Source organism: Dromaius novaehollandiae, chromosome 14 (assembly GCF_036370855.1).
Source record: "Dromaius novaehollandiae isolate bDroNov1 chromosome 14, bDroNov1.hap1, whole genome shotgun sequence".
Classification (NCBI taxonomy): domain Eukaryota; kingdom Metazoa; phylum Chordata; class Aves; order Casuariiformes; family Dromaiidae; genus Dromaius; species Dromaius novaehollandiae.
In genome coordinates this window covers 5,368,524-5,382,057 of record NC_088111.1, presented here as the reverse complement: position 1 = coordinate 5,382,057, position 13,534 = coordinate 5,368,524, and the positions used below count along the sequence as shown (strand labels likewise).

The 13,534-nt window shown below is 39.8% G+C and overlaps 1 protein-coding gene and 1 long non-coding RNA gene across 2 annotated transcripts in view; both read right to left on the bottom strand.

Moving 5' to 3' along the window:
- GNA12 (G protein subunit alpha 12) overlaps positions 1 to 13,534 on the bottom strand; it is a 46,622-nt gene that overhangs the window by 17,186 nt on the left and 15,902 nt on the right. The window lies entirely within an intron of this gene.
- Positions 6,014 to 7,639, bottom strand: LOC135329921 (uncharacterized). The gene is made up of 3 exons (XR_010391576.1): positions 7,096 to 7,639; positions 6,651 to 6,923; positions 6,014 to 6,552 (listed from the first exon to the last, which is right to left on the bottom strand). It is a non-coding gene; the product is annotated as an uncharacterized LOC135329921 (long non-coding RNA).

Here is a 13,534-nt window from a genome sequence, read left to right as displayed (position 1 = left end):
TTGGACTTTTCCATGGCAGGCAGCCAGCTGGAAAGCTAAGCAACTTGAATGCATATACAGCCGGCATAACCTTGAGTATCTCACAGAATTGCGTTTTCTAGTCCACTCTTACACCAATGCATTTGTTGCAAAGTGTCACAATGCTTCAGCCTATATGGTTCTGAAAATATCAGCTCAGAAACGTTCTACAAAAATTTGTCTATGTTCGTGTTGTTAAGGTGACGACAAAGACTAGAGACAATCTGTTTACCCCCTCATCTTTATTTAAAAGTTTATTTTTAAAATCGATTCTTCCATTTTCTTAGAAGCGTTTTGTCTGTGCACAAATGAGCAGGAGGTTTTTAAACGCAACGTACATTAAAATGATGATCTTGCAAGATTCAGAAAGCTGCTCAGTATTTGAAATGAGTTAGATTTTAGGTGAAAAGTGGACTGAAATAAAAATGCAAGCTAACTTTTAGCTACACTCAGGTGGGCTTTTTAAAAGCTTGTTTCCTTTAAAAGCAATTTAAGTGTGTAAACCCTAGAGTGTAGAAAAATATTCCAGTGTGCTTACGCTGTTCTTTGAAGTTTTACACCATGCCCATTATCTTCAGTTCTCAATAGGCTAAACTACATCAAATGCAAGACTTGCAAGTTTCTGGGGGATTCCTCAACCTAGTTTCTGTCTATATTTTCTGAAATAACTCATTTGCCCTAGAAAGGAATAACCACTACTTTTTCGACAATAGCTTGATATTTGTTAGTTCTAAGAGATCAACCAAATTTTAACTATGACGTTCACTGTTTTTGTCAGTTGTTACCATGCTTGCTTCCCCAGTGACTTCCCAAATCAGTGTAATTTCACTGTCTACTAGCAAATTCTCTCAGTACTGAGAAGCTACACAACGGCCACATCTTACAGCCACTTACTGCTTAGACTGACATTGGAATCGCTCTCTAGTTAGTTTGACCATTACATGTCCCCGTAAAACTCCTTGACCACCGATGACAAATTTTTATCATGTCATACGCCAAGAACACTTATTGCATTAGTTCACAGCTGCACTTTGGATCTGTGAGAGAGGGTTTCGCTTAGTGACTGCCCTCCCTCTAACCTCCTCCCTCCCGCTCCTGTGCCAGTGACAACGCAGCAGATGTGTGATAATGAACCTCTCACAGCCTTCAATGATCTGAAATAGGCTTTAGTTTCCATTCACAGTCAAGTTTTCTCTGTGATCTGATTTATAGTCATTATCTCAAAACACTTTTTACTTAATTACATCCAGTTATGGCATAGGAATGATTTCAAACATTCTCTCCCCTACTGTAGGTTGTCATGATGGGAGAAATTCTTCAAAATGTGCACTTTAACCTCAGTACTACTGATGTTTTAGTATGAAGATTTCTAGTAACTTAAATTTCTTATTGTTTCATTTCACTTGTTCTGCATCAAAAGATCACTCAGAATCGCTTTTTCTGCATTCTTCACTTCAGCCCATCCTACTGCACCATTCGTATCATCAATTTCGCTTATGAAATCAAAACTGGAATGGATTTACCTGGTTATGCCAGGCTGAAAACTACAACTGTCAGGTGCCGATTCATTAAAAGATCGCTCATCCCTGACCGAAGACTCATAAAATCCATCATGGGTGAGGTGGGGCTGGTAACCACATTAACAACTGCTTTAGCAGCCCTATTTTAATGTGTTACTACGTCCTTTGACAGAGTCCTCGATCATCGTAAGGCTACTATCTTGAAGCTCTGGCGCATTAAAAATAACTTACCATGGAGGAACCCCCCCCACAGGTAATATGAAAGCCATGTATCAAATGGAAAGCTTTATTTTTATTCACTCTGAAATGCATCCGCTTTATACAAATCTAGCACTATAAGAATCTTAAAACTAACCTAAAGAAAATAACTAATATGTTAAATAAGTGACTTGGAGTAAGCGATTCAGTTTCCACCCTTAAGGCTTCATCCATATTGGTAATTTCACCAAGCCACAGTGGAAACTGAAGGAGGTTTAACAAAATTCTGAAAGCTGCTGAGCAGATTAGGCTATAAAAAAAAATCCCGATTAAAGCCCTGGTCATATCCTACTGAACTGTGGACAGCCATATGATCACACCTAGAGTGCATGCACAGGACTGGGAGAAAAGACAGGAAAAAAAGGGCATAGTAGTTTCTTCTTTGGTCTCCCACCCAATAAATCCACACCTAACACCATTACTAATTCAGTACTGTACTCTGACCAGAATGAAATTAGATGGATCAAAGTCTTAAATGCACAGAATTCAGAAATGGAGTTAAATAGGAAACGGTCCACCATTAAACCACCATCTTTTCAGTTTAAGATTTTACTGAGTTTTCCAAAGTAGAATTAAGTGAGTATCAAGGAAAGCAAGTCAAATTAAGAGGCTTGGGGGTGGGGTGGAGAGCAGACCTTCTAAGGACAAACACCAGCAGTTTGTTCAGGAGTGAAGCCAAATGAAGCACAAGTCTGCCACAGTCTGAACTGCAGGAATCTGTGTTGTATACAGAGGAGACATTTGAAAGGTGTCAATAAATTACTTCTCAGAGCAACATGTTTTCCACCTTCTCAAACAGAAAATCTTGCATGATGTTTCCAAGAAGTTTTCCCCCACCTAAATACTAAGTAAATAATAGAGCAAATTACGTTCACTTCATAGAGCTTAAGTATAGCTGCAAACTAAAGAGAAGATAGAGCTTCTGCTGCCTTCTGCCTTTGTAATAGAGAATAGAGAAAAGTGTTCTCCCAGCTAGCACAGCTTAGAAACAGAAGCAAGGTAGTTAATTAAGCTTAATCTTCTCCTTTGAGAAGATAACTTCACAGCTCTGCCTCTTCCATTAATGTTCAATCATCGCCTGGTCAGTCTGTGGCAGTATGGAACCTCCAGAGATTTGCTGGAGCAATTCCACATTCAGATGCGTCAAGGCCTCTAACTACAGAAGCCTCCATCTCATCACTACAAGGCCACAAGGTGAAGTTGCACAGCTATAATTTCAGATAAACTCAAATCACAGGTCTAATACTACGTTTCTTTCCTCCTCTTGCTCACTCCTCTTCCTCCTCTATGCTTAATACCCATGAAAGTCTTGACTTTGGACAATATCCACCCACTTAGATACTCTGAAAATGTGCAGCATGAACATTTTAAAAACTATTAAGCATCCTCATGATGCAGACAGCTATTTTAGCATCAGGAAAGATTTATGGGAGAGAGGAACAACTGCATGGATGAAGCATCATTAGGGCAGTAAGACATGGCCGTGATTCCACGATGCTCTGGCAAGCACCAGTTTAAGGAGTTTTTGTCTTCTCCACTTGTGATCCCAGCTGCTTGTTGCTTCACTAATGCCACAGTATGTCATTACCTCTGCTGTACTGACAGTCATTCACAAGGTTGCACTGTCTCAGATCAGCTTCCCAATTTACAGCATAGCTTCCAGAAACAGTTTTGCCAACATAAGCAAGAACACAGTGTAAAGCAGCATTCCCAAACCAGCATTTCCACTAAATACTCTATCACAGAACTACAGCCCAAGCTAAGCTCAACTCTAGTATGGCACAACATTCAATGTTTTCACGCAGAGCAGGCTTAGTAGGGAAGGTAAGATAACACAAGAAAAGTAGGTTACAGAAAGTTAGAATCATTACAAGAAGTTGCAGCAAAGACATCAGGTTTAGAAAGCTGGTGAGAATACAGCATAAGCAACTGAGCAGGTTACTAGTGCCTGATATCCTACCTGCATTTGCTTTTCAGCTTTCTGTCAGGTCCTATGTTTTGAGGAATCTAGGCTCATTAGATGCAACTGGTCAGTGCTGACAATGAATTAACGCCAACTTTGAATATCTGTTCTCATTTAAAAAACAAAAAAGTAAAAAAATCCAGGAGATATGCCAAAAAGACTTCCTCAAAAAAATAGACCTAGTTTTTAATTTATGTTTTGCTCACTAGCTCATCTATGCTTTCTACTTGTTCTTGAGCCTACGTAGCTTACAACAAACCAGCATATACAGAAGAGCCAGAAAGAGTTCATTACCCATTATCCCATTAAAGTCATTAAAGGTGCCTTTGAAAAAGCCAGTGGTCCCCAACCCTTAACCTCTTAATTTTTTTTTCCTAAGGAACACTTTGGAGAATTTGGAAAGACACTAGAATTCCCCTTTCTCACTGTATTTATTTTATGAGGGAGGTCAGGATCCAGTCATAATATGAAAACAAGCTGTTTTACTACGGAGATACATACAGCGGAGGTCGAAAAAGCTGCCTTACAGAACTGGAACTTTTTGCAGAGCACCTTTCGCAGGACTCTTCTGAGCGCATAGCGAGCCACATCAGGCAATCAGGCTATCAGAAAACTACTGACCTCTTCTTCTGCAGTGCCTTTTTTTGCCTAACTCCCTAAAATCAGCTGTAGGGTGAGACGAGCACTAATATCAGAATACAGAAAGTACGAGTGCTCTCTTTTCTTCGACACCGTTATGCCAGCCTTCACGTGCACGTAGCTTTAATACGCCAAAAGCCTTTGAAAGCCTACATCATCGGAACAGAAACATAACAGTTTCCACTTCAAAATGAGGTTTGGGATTGAAGGATTGAATCCAGTCTGACAAGCAGAGCCTTGCACTAGAAACAACATTCTGTAATTATTTTTAAGACTCTAGTGTAAACAATGAAATATTAATGTATATAACCCTGTATAGTGCAGGTACTTGCTGCAAATTGAATAAAAGTTAGTGTCCTCATGCAATACCACGGCTTTAACCGGTGCATATACTCATTACACTATATAAGTTCTCTCCCACTTTAGCGCACAACTCCCATCAAATTCCAGCGGGAAGTGTTTATGAGGCTCCCTTGGTTGTATGAAGAATGCACCTTTAAACCTACTTTACTTGCTCAGATTTCTGGAACATATTCTCATTACCAGGAATCTCTGCAAGGAGACTAGCTGCCAATTTCGAAGTCTCTTGAATTGTTGAGATCCATTTGAAACTTTCTGAACACGGAAACTAAACAGCGTAATCAAAAACCAAAGTCTGCTCACTGGACTGGATTCTTCTCTGCCCAGAACTTTCTTGCACACTAGAAAGGGATAAAGCGATTACTCCAGTGGTTTTTAGCTGCAGTTGGGTACTGGCTCAGACAGCCTGAACTGAAAGTTTCCTTCCTTGTTTCTCACAGCATGTGCCAGCATTTCTTGATGGGAATGCAAAGATTAATTACAGCTGTACTTGCTCTGAACAAATCCTTATATTCAATACAGTCCTACAAGATTTAGAGTAGCGCTAATTAGGACTTAGGACAACAATTCTGCAAAGACAGACATACTGAGTATTTTTTCTAATTATTTTATGTATAATAAAATTAAAGCTTCTTTGCAGAAGCAGGGTAGCATTTATTCACAAGAATTAGGAGCCCAAAGGACTCTTTTAGTCTAAGAATTTTAGATTTTATGTTTCAGTGGTATTGCTGAAGGTATGACATGAAATTATAACTGCTACCACATGCATACAGAAAGAGGCAAGGATGAGTATTTATTCTGCAAGTCTTTCAGGACACCCAGACAGCTCTGCTCAAGCAGTAAGAGTTAAAAAACAAAACATGTTTGTTCTTAATAAAATGCACATGAATAAGAAGAAATCTTATGACTAGAAAAATCACAATCATCAGGCACAATGCGAATGATGGTGATACATTTTCAACACGGGAGCTCTATGAAGTTGTTTCTCTCATCCACCTTAACCACACCAAAAATACAGTCAAGATTTATTGACATCCAAGGGCCAAAAGCAAAAACTCCTGCAGACAGGCTTACACAGTGCCATAAAAATACAAGGCTTTTTATCTACCTCCAAGAACCTAAAGTTAAAAAGTAGGACCACACAAAGTCTAAATTTCAACCCACTGGAAACCATAGACAGCAGGGCATTAACGAACTGTATGAATGCACTGTCCATTTTATAGACCTTAGAAGTGATTTTGCCCTAACTTTCTGATCTAAAAAAAAGCAGATGAGAAGGAATTTGCTACACAGAAAACCCGAAGAGTCAGTAGCACAAGTCTTTTTCTATTAGTTTTATTCAAAGTCTTGCTGCGTTCCCTTAGGGTAGGCATATCAATTTCTTTTTAACCATTTTTATTACATACAATCTGTGTGTTACTTTCCAAATTACCCTCCCCGGTCAATGCAGACTACAATTCTGCTATTGCATTTTGTCATAATCGAAAACCAGAAACAATTCACAGCAGGAATCAATTTATTTTTTCCACAGAGCACTTAGTATGCTGGGCTTTAATCCTTGGTTGAGATTTCTAGTAGGTACTTCATAAATTGCTGTTCTTCCACATTTTTCCCTTTGCACTATTTTGAAAAGGTCATAAGTTATGAAAAATAATCCCGAGGTTCTTGTTGTTTCTCTCTAATAGTAGAAATCATTTAAAAACAGCTAATAGCTGCTCCACCCATCATGCAGCTTTCTCTCTTCAAGACTGCAGCTCTTCTCAAGGAGAAAAGGTATCACACAAGCAGATTTTTCTAGAATTCAAAATGATTTTCAGCAAAAAATTATTTATGGCCTTTGATGCCCTAAATGGTTTTGAATCCAGCCTACTTTAAATGCAAGCTCTTCTTACCTGATGTTCAATGGCACTTACGGCAAAACAGATTAAGTGAAACAATCCTTGGTTTAGATGATAGAAAACACCAAAGACATTTCTCAAGTGTGATGAAGGCCTTCTCAACTCTGGCTCTTGTTGCAGTTTGGTCCTGAATTTGAGTATCAGCAACTGTCACAGCACACCAGAAAACATATGCAGTGCTGGTAGAGCCAAACAGCAAGCTGCTCAAGAATTCTGGTGGCAGCAGGCCGGTTTACGCATGTCATTCAAACTTTTATCCTTGAAATACTGCAAATATAATAGAAGCCTGAGCATTTAACTTGTACCATTTGCCACTTTGCATTTATAGAATATTAGCCAAAATTAGCCAGAGTTTTGTGTAAAGGTTCCCAGCTGAGTTTTGTATGATGTTACACCTCAATTTTTAATAAAACCCAAGCCATAAGTTACTAACACTCACCTCCTCTAACAAAAACGCCACTTTTGTTTGAGTGTTCTTACTTGAGACTTTGATCTGAAAAAGTTTTCCTGTTTGGTCTTAGAGACAGGATCAGGAGCCAGGGACTGCAACTGCTAATCCCTCCTACAACAGACCAGCCACAATGCTTTGCAGTATTACACTTAAGCAATTACCTACTTTTGCCGTACAAAGACGAGTCAAACTATGTAACTTGACCATAAACTTTCAAGGTCTCATGCATTAGAAGACAGAAGTAGAACTAAAAATTTAAATCTGGACCTTTGGCACATAATTACCATGCTATAGGCATAAGATCTTAGATATTTAACCAAAGAAAAAAATTTTTGTAATGACACCCACCTATACAAGTCCAAAGCACAACATTAGTCAAGCTGCATAGATGAGGTCTGCAAGTTAATGATCCTTTAAGTTAAGACATCTTATGTTAGACTAAACCACTGTTTCACAATTCTAATACAACTAAACCAGATTAAAATAGGATCACATTCATGTTATTTTTACAATAACACAAGTGGCAAATTTAAGGGAAAGCTTAGGTTATATAGCACTATCATTTCTTAAGTGCAACAACTACATTCAAAACTGGCCTATTTACTTACCTCAGTTTCACAACTAATTAAAAAAACAAAAAACCCTCATCTTCATTTACTTTCAGCACTTTAACTTTGCATAATGACAAAATATCAAGGCTTGGCAACAGTGAGCAAGAGTTTGGTTTGCAGCCATACTACCAATGCCATGGTCTTTTGAAATTTTCTGGCTCAGTGATGCGTTCCAGGTAGCTCTAGAAAAAAATCTGCAGAACTTCCTCAGCAGTAATTCAGTTTCACAGGCGTTATGCAAACTGGAAATATCCAAGGAAGGTTCAAAGCAATTTGGCAAAGAGTTATTGCCTAGTCCTAATTACGTGCATTAAATGGTAACAAGATTTCCCATGCTGGCACTTCGAACAGCGTGGCTTTTTTCCTTTGTACGTCTCACTAGCACTAGTCAAGCCCCACTGGATTTCACTGATGAAATATGCAAGCTTCACAGCTTGGAAAAAAGTCATCCTTACCGAGTAAGCAACATTCAGTCTCTTGTGTAAGCTCATATTCAAACAGTGATTTGGAATAGAGTAGTTTATTTTTGTTTTATGGCCAATTGTATAAACTGGACTTGATTTGCCACGTGGTATTTCCTGAAGAGCCCTTAGCAAGTGCATTAAGTCGATATTAGAGGCAAATCTCCAGCATTTCAGTGTTGCAATATACATTTTACATCGGAAGAGGGTAAAATGCTTAGACATGCTTTTAAGACTAAATCTACTCTGCCCTTAAGTTTTTAAGGCAAATGATCAGCTGGAAAATTTTTCCTTAAGGATTCAAGCAATCTATTAAAACGCACAGCAGAATTCTGATAAAATAGTGCCCACTACTGTAGATTTCATTTAACATGCCACTTTGCAAGTCATTTACTCCTCATGTCAAGACAGTACTCTATTTTGCTGCCCAAGCTTTCAGTCTACCTGGTTTATAGAGGTAGTCAAAGGCTGCCACATGTGAGCATACCCTCCCATACACAGCAGCAGGAATACAGCCTAAGTCCGGATCATCTCACGTTACTGTCATACCTGGCATTTCTGCACCAGAAGAAAGCTGCTTGGGCAGCAGCTTGTACACTCTGTATCAAGAACTAGTGGGAATGACTGGTGCCTTGCTTCCATATCGCTCAAGATGTGCAGCTGGCTGCCTAGGAGGCTTTGAAGCCATCAGCATATCCCTGCACGAGGAAGATGCAGCAAGAAAGCTGTACTCATGCAAGGAGCAGGCTCTTCACTGCGCAACATTTCCAACACACTGCATCTGTTCTGTCAGCCAAAATTTAGCTACCTCAACTTATTTCAAGTGCCTGTTCAGAAAATAAACCCACAGTCAACTCATAAGGGAGTCTGACTCCTGTCCTATTACAAATGCCTCAAAAAGACAGAGAATGGTGAATCAATCTACAAGAAAGGGCCTTTAAAGCATTTTCCAGAGTCTTCCAACATCCAAGGCTTCACAGGCTCTCACCATGTGAAGCATTACTGGAAGTGTTCCACACAATTCCCTGTTCAGAGATCTAAAAATAACTACAGACACAGTAGTAAGTTTTTTTTGTCTATATTTGCAAACCCCTTACTTCCCTCTGTGGAACTGCTACTTCATGTGAATGGTCAGAGCTAATTCTTTGACCTCTTAAAACAGTAGAAACTGTTTCATCAGTGTAGTGAAGATCAATAATAATACCCAGGTTAAATTTAAACTGATGCTCTATTGATGAAGCACATATTTTGCATATTAAGAATAAGTGCATTAAAGCAGATATTTGCAGCCTTCTTGGATGGTCATGCTCTCTCTTCTGTATGATTAAGAGTGGGTATCTGCAAATACAAGCCAGAAATTAGCCTGGCTGCATGTGAACAACAGGGCACAAGTGCCTTAACTGCAAATAGGCTTAGGAGTTTAGAGTAATTGGCCCCATCAATCCTGCAGGGATGAGATCATTTGTACTAAAGGAGAAGTTCAAGAATTCTTGAAAGACAGTTACAGACTCTAAAGACTTCATATTTTGAAGGGAAGTAACAAGAATAATTCAAATAAAGATACTGCTGACTAAGGGAAGTTAGGATGGGGATGCAAATGAAACGGTAGGTGTATTTTAAAACAACTGATCTGACAAAATGTCAGTTTGACTTGAAGAACGATTCATGAAACCAAATAATTCTCTTGAAATCAGCTCACTGTTACCTCAGGTTCTGTTAACGGTGTCAGCACACAATAAATATCCACTCTGACCAAGCTGAAAGTATCATTTTCTTGCTTGAAAGCATCATTTTCTTGCTTGAAAAGCCTTACTTGGCCTATCTTTCTCCATGATTACACAATGCACACCAAGTTGCAAGCAGTCAAAAAGCAGCTGACTTCAGTTCAGTTTTTATGTTTGTTCTGGACACATTAAAATGAAAGTGAATGGCTTCTTAATGGTTAAGGCATAGAACTGGTGACTTGATGCATGAAATTGGTTGCTGAAAACCCCATCTTTGCCTATCTAATGAAGACAGCAGTGGTTGTTCCTTTTCCTTTCAGAGAAAGCTAGTTCAGTAGCATCTCATTTTTGCTTGGGCAATGTCTGTGATTTACCATCCTACTTTAAAGCACTTACAGCAGAAAGAAACTTGGAATAAATCTGCTGCTATCTCCTGCCACTGTTGGAGAACCACTGTGTTCTGCAACTTTGCTCAATATCCTTCACGTAGCTTCTCCGGCTGCATGGAAGTGCAGGCCACCCCCCACCCTGCAAAAAAAAAAAAAACACAAAAAAAAAACAAAAAAAAAAACAGGCTGTCCTTTGCAAGCTTCCCCCCACCCCACACACTGCTGAGGGCAGCAGCTCTCCAGAGTAAATAATTGCGATCTGGTGTGGACATTGGGAAAACTGGGAGGAAAAAGCCCTGACTGAAGTCATTCCTATACTGGCCTCAGTCTCTCCTCCTTATGGCATAAAAAAGAAATATTCATGGGTGCAAAAAAGCTTGCAGATTATTGCAGTACATGCCCCTGAACTCCCAAATACTTGGTATTAGACTCAAATTGAAGAAGCTTCCCTCCTTTCAGGTACAGCATAAGTGGCTCCTCCGTAACCCCAGTTTCCCTGAGCAGAGGAAGCCATTCGAGAGGGAAGTTGTCTCCATCTGCTGGCAAGGCAGAATGACATCCGGGGGCCCAAAATACCTAAGGCAACTTCAAAAAGAACAACCGCTACAGGACATTTTCAGACAAGTGATAGATGTATTCCTTTCGAACGTACAGATCGAAAACGGGAGAAGATAATGAGGGCAAGGGAGATGAGAGAAGAATCGCCTACTGATTACAAAGGCATTCCTATCCCAGTCGTTAAAAACGGGGACAGAGCCGTGACAATGTAAGCAGTCACACAATGAAGCTTTTGTCCCAGAACTACTTGGCTTGCACATGAGCAGCGGAGGAGCTCGGGGTGGTAGGGACAAGCTGGGCAGGGGGGAGATGTTTGTGAAAAGCGAGGGGAATTGGTTAGTCTGCTTTGAGGCAGACAGTGAAGCAAAAACAAAACAAAACTCCCCCACCACCCTGCGGATCCACCCACTCATTTCTGAAGGGCTCAGAGCCCCAGACAGGGATTTGCAGCCAGCCCTTCCAGGCACTGAATATGAAGCAGAACACACTCAAATGCCTACAGGCAGCAGTCCCGGAGAAAAAGCTTTCAGATTGTATGAGGTTATGGTCAGAGCCATTTTCTTTCAACAAGTTTTCTGCTGCTGTGCCAGTCATTAAGTTTAGCATTGCAGGCCATGGGAAGGCACCTGCACACTGCAGTTTTCAGCTGTAGTCAACCAACCAACACAACATACTTACTTTATTTATTTTTTACCAAGTCACACAACTTCCTGAAGAAATACAAACAGTTCAAAAGCAGAATATAACCCTTAGAAGTCAGGACAGTGTTAACTAGCGAAAGTTACTATTGAGCCAAAAGAACAATAATTAAAAGAAAAGTGTCAGTGTGGACTGTAAGACCGTGATGAAGAAAATTTGAGTGTGGAGGAAGGTCTTGACTTCAAAAGTGTCCAGAAACATGCAGAAAAATCATACCAATGTAAAGCTTCAAATGTTAGATGATGATTTTAAGACTAGTATAAGGATAAAAAATTCAGTTTGAACAAAGTATATTCCCGTTAATAGCTCACTTAAAAGAAGAAAGAGTGCTGATACAGAGCACTTCTTTAGCCCCAAGTAAATCACTGCAGTAAAGCATTATTTCTCAGAGTCCAATATACCTGCCTTCTACTAGCTCATACAAGTCCGTATGCATAGAGAATTTACACTAAGGGTAAACTGAAGGTATGGCTGCGTACACGTTATATGCAATTATAAATATGGCAACTCCTTGAGTTTTCCATACAAAGCTATGCAGTTTTAAAAATATTTTAAAGAATTTGCACTGCTTCTAATCACCATCTGCTTGGAGAATCGGAGGTTTGCTGAAGCTGGAAGTGAAGCATGGAAACATGTTCAAGTTAAGATGAATTTGTTTAGCCATCAAGCCAAAACTAGCATTTGTATCCATGAAACCAGTCTATTAAATTTATGAAATGTTTACGCAATAACGTGCTTTTTATTCACAATTGAGGTATTTTCATCATCTCCTGGCGACACAGCCCGCATGGTAATAACAGAACCCAGGAACTCCAAGTCGTAGCTGCCGCAGATGCAGGCAACCGGACCAAGTTACAAACAGTATTTTTTTTTTGTTTTAGTCAATAGTGCAGCGATGTAGCGTACTACAAGTTGAGAGCTCTGGGGCCCAGTAACATTAAACAGGTTATATGAATGCCAATGAAAAAGCAGCGTGCTAGAGCACCACCATGGTGCTGAAGGCGATCACATATGATCACTCGCATGCCTGTATGCCTGGCTTTTGTGGGGTTTGGGTGTGCTTTTTTATTATATTTTGGTATTTCCTGTTTAAATCATGCACTCAGAGCCGGAGAACGCAGAGGTAGGCTTACTGGACTTGGAATGCTATTTACTCAAACCGGACTTTTTTTTTCCCCAGTTTGATGCAATTTTATTGCTAACCGGTATGGGGAAGAACCTCCCACATGATCCTAATCTGAATCTCTCCTTAAAAAAACAAAACCCTTCCTCGAACATTGTGCTTCCCAGAAAAATAGAATTCTTAACATGCTGCTGATGCAGTTAGTACTGATTATACCAGATTCTCTTAGTAGTTGTCTCATGTTAAGTTCAAGTTCCCTATAGCAGGAACCATATTTTTGTTCTGCATTGAACAGTGCTTAGAATGGCAAAGCCTTGCTCTGTGGCTACAAACGCTAGAAATTATGAAACAAATAAGCTCGCTTCTCTCCCCTGCACACCTTCCCCCCAGTCCCCACTGCTGTAACATGCAAACTGCTAGACTTTTAACCTGTTAGTCCAAGGAAATGAGGTTTATGCAACCATCCTCTGACATTTTTACCAAGTCATTTTACTCATTCTTTAGCCATTTGCCAGTCTCAACATAATTCAGAGACAGATTTCAAAGATATTCTGCAACGAGACTCAAACAGGCATCTTCGTCGTGGAGAAAGATGAGTAGCTAAGGGTTGCAACATGAGTTCAACTACAGTATTAGACACCAGAGGACACACACGGAGCTACAACATGAGGAAACAGGTCCCAAGAATTTCACTGATGACTTTTTTCCATGTCTTCTACAGCTATGTCTAGTAAGAATCTAAAGGGGACTACATAAAGTCATGTTTCTAACATCTACATAACTCATCCAATTAAACACTCAAAGTTTCCAGGCCTGAGAAGCTTTGCCTTTAACTGTCTTTTTTGAGGGGGGGACAAAAAAG